We start from the raw sequence: 4,484 nt of genomic DNA on the forward strand, positions 1-4,484 counted from the left end.
AAAAGTAAATATTTTTATATTTTATTATTTTTATAATTATATAATTAAGTTATAACCTAGTGCTAAGCCTTTAAGCAAGTATATTTACTTATTATTTTTAAAAAAGCTTAAGGTTCTACGCAAATATATTAAAAAAGCTTTTAAAAAAAGTTAAATATATTTATTAAAAAGCCCTACGGGAGCTTTAGTATTATTTATACTAAAAAAAATAATAGCCTATATTTTTATGTAGATTATTAAGGCCTAAATACTATTATAATTAAAAATATATACCCACTACCACTACTTAATATAACCCTTAATTATTTAAAAACAGGAAAAATTTTTATATAGCTAGATTTATAAAACACGTATTATAAACTCCAAATTTACAAGAAAGATAAGTAAAAAATAGTATTTAAAATATAATTTAAATTTTATAAATACTAAGTTATGCTATTTAGGCTAGTAAATATATTAATAATATTTTAATTTTATATAAACCGCGCCCTAGCTAGGCTAATTAACATAATTTATATTACTTATTTAAATAATATTATTATTTTCTTGGAGAACAAGAAAAAATATAAATAATATATATAAATAATTCTTAAAAAACTACGCGATTTTAAGCTATATATAAAAGTTAGTAAATACTTATTTTATATTAAGAAGATTAACTTTTTAGGCTTTATCGTGACTACTAATAAAATTAAAATAAAATTAAAAAAAGTCTAGACTATTATAAAGTGGCTAATACCAAAAAATATAAAAAAAGTAGTATTTTTTTAGGATTTTACAACTTTTATTAAAGGTTTATTAAAAACTATAGCCAAGTCGCGGTAGCGCTATTTAACCTTATAAAATTTAATATAATTATAAAATACTTATTAAAGGGAAAGGCCCTAAAGGTATTTAATATATTATACCTTAAATTTATAAAATAGTTATTATTATAATACTTTAACCTAAAATTACACATGTAATTATAAACTAATATTTTAGGGTATATTATTACTAGGGTATTATTTTAACTAGTAAAAAATATATAATAACACCTAATTACCTTTTAGTTTTATAAATTAAAAAATATAAAAACCTAGTATAAAACCCATAACTTTAAAATACTTATAATTATAAAATACTTTTAAGTCTGGAAATACTACTTTAAGGGTAGTAAATTTCTTATTAAGGTGCTTATAAATTATAATAATTTATAATAATTTATAATAACCAAGGACCTAACACAAAAATAAGTATAATAAACTAAAAAACTTATAATTTTTAATTTTATTATTAAATACTACCCAGGGGTAAAAAACCTAATAAATACTTTAAATAAAAAAGTAAATTATATTTTTAAAAAAGGGGAGGAAAAAGCCACAGGCAAGATAATTTTTTTATAAATTATAAAAGTAATTAAATAACTAACTACTATTATACTAAAAATTTAAATTATAACTTAATATACAAGCTGCTATAGTAAATAAAAACCTATATATAAATAAATTATAATTAAGTATTATAAAACTACTTTAGGTAGCCTAAAAATATAATAAAAAGTTTAAAAAAATAAGGAATAACCTTGCAAATTTAGATTATAAAAAAAACCTTAAGTATTAAAAAGTAATAAATAATAGCTTGTTATACTTTAAAAACCAAGTTTACATGTTAAAGTTAGTGGCACTTTATAAAAAAATTATAAAGGTAAATTATAATAAGCCCTAAGGTAGGTATTAAAATATTAATATAATTATTATAAATATTTTTTAAAGGTACTATTAGCCAGATATAATTAAGTATATTAAAAAATATATTAAAAAGTATAATAGTTACTAATAAATCACGGTTTATAAGTATAAACTATATAAATTATTAAAACTATTAAGCCTACCAAGGGTACCTACAAAGTAAATTAATATAGACTTTATTACTAGTTTACCACTTATAAAGTATAATAAGCGTGTATATAACATTATTTTAGTGGTAATTAAAATATATACTAAATTTATATAATATATCTTATATTTAAAAAATATTACCATAAAATAACTTGTAAATACTTTTATAAATAATATTTTTTATTTTATTAGCATATTAAAAAACATGGTTAATAACTATAAAAATCTTTTTATTAATATATTTTAGGCTACACTAAGCTACTGCCTGGGCGTAAAACAAAAATTATTTATTATATATTACCTATAAATAAATAGCTAAACCAAGAGGTAGAACTAAGTCCTTAAATACTACCTTTATACTTATATTAACTAGTATTAAAATAATTAGCTATAGTAAATTAAAATAATATAATTTATAAATAATAACATGTATAAGTAGTTTATAAATTATATACTTACTAAAGCTTTTATAAATTTAAAAGTAACTATGCGCATTAATATTAAAAAACCTAACTAGGTATTAAAAATTAAACTTTAAAAAGCTATAAAGTTTAAAAAAATCCATGTAAATTTAAAAAAGTAATTATAAAAGTTAAAAAAAGCTATAATAGTTTAATATAATAAAAAGCGTAAGAAAATAAGCTTTAAAATTAACAACCATATTATACTTTGCATAAAAAATATTAAGTTAATAAAACTAAATTATAAATTAAGTAAGATACTTATTAGCCTGTTCCTAGTAATTATAAAATAAAAAAAATAATTTTATAAGTTACTATTATTACTAAATATATAATAATTATATAATATTTTTTATATTATATTTTTAAAACCTTACCGCGGTAACCTATTTTAAGTACTAAATATTAGCCTTATACTAGTAAATAGTAAAAAAAAATACTTTATTAAAAAAATTCTTAATATTTATAAATTTAAGGGTAAGGTATAATACCTTGTAAAATAACAAGAATAGGATAATATAAAAAATAATATATAAAAACTAAAAGCTTATGTAACTAAAACTATAATACTTAAAAATTTTAAAAAAACTTACAAGAATAAATTACGTAAAATAAAAAAATATTAAATATAAATATTTATGTTTATAACCTACGCGCACTTATAAAAAAAAAAAAACATGTTATTTTTACTAATTGGCGGCGCCCGCAGGGCCTTTTAATAAAAAAAAAAAAATAAAAACACAAAAAAAAAAAAAAAAAAAAAAAAAAAAAAAAAAAAAAAAAAAAAACTTAAACAAGCGGCTAAGCCGCGCGGCGCGCAGCACCTAATATATATAAAATAAAAACTAAGCCTACAAGGGCGCCAACACCAACACCCAATATAAAAGTAACCTTAATAAAAATTTTTAAAAGTACTAAAGCATAGTAAACCCCGCACTAAAAGTAACAAGAATTTATAAAAAAATTAATAATATAATATAGTATAAACTAAAATATATAAATATATACTTAGCAGCTAAAGCCATACCAGCATAAAAAAAAATTATAATTATTAAAATAATATTAAATAAAGGTTTAAAAATTAAAAAAAAAATTATTATAATAAATTAATAAACTAAAATATAATAATACTATAGGAAGGGGACTAACTTATATAATAAATTATTATTTTTATTAAGGGGGGCACTAACCTATAAAGTAAAGTTAAATATAAATATAATAATATTTATAAGGTTAGTTACTTGTATATTATTAGCCATGGTAGTTTACTTAATAATTACTTTAAATACTTAATAAGCTATTTTTAAGGCAGCAAGGTTTTTATAAGCTTATGGATTATTAGCTTTTATATATATAATATTAATAGTATTAAAAATATTTTATAGCTAATTACTTACTAGGGTAATATTAATAGTTATATACTTTAAAAGCACCCTTTTTATATTATAATAAAACTAGTACTTCCCACCCCTCACGCGGTTATAAGTAAAAGCTTTTATTATAATATTAATAATAAATATATTTTTATTATAATACCTTATGGTAGTAACGCATATAATACACCATAAAATATAAAAATTAAGTAGTAAAGCTATAAAGCCCGGGGGTAGTAAGAAAAGAATATTAATAAAAGCCTTATTAGCAGGGGTAGCGGGGGTAGTAGTAAAAATAGTAATAATAATAGTAGTAACAGGGGCATATAAGTATTAAAATTAAGTTATTTTAATAGCTAGTATATTAATAATTATTAATATGTAAGTAAAGGGCAGGAAAATATAATTTTATATACTAAAAATAAAATAAAAAGTAAAGGCTAAAACCAAGACTTAACTACTATAATAAAAAAATGCAAAATAAAATACTATAATAAGATAAATAACTACTAATAATAGTATTTAAAATATAATATAAGATTATATTAAATATTAAAGCAAGGGAAATATAAAGCAAAGGGTAAATATAAAAAACTTTAAAAAAAATAGGGTTAAAAACACGCGATATAATAAAGGTTATAATAAAGGTAAATTATATTTAATTTAATTATTAAAAATAGTTTTAAAAATATAAAAATAATAAGGGCTAAATATAAAAAGCTTATTAGCTAAATTAAAAAGGCAAGTGCGTAGTAAAATATAAAAAAAAA

The sequence above is a fragment of the Aspergillus mulundensis genome (assembly GCF_003369625.1).
Source record: "Aspergillus mulundensis strain DSM 5745 chromosome Unknown scaffold_1, whole genome shotgun sequence".
In the NCBI taxonomy this organism is placed as follows: domain Eukaryota; kingdom Fungi; phylum Ascomycota; class Eurotiomycetes; order Eurotiales; family Aspergillaceae; genus Aspergillus; species Aspergillus mulundensis.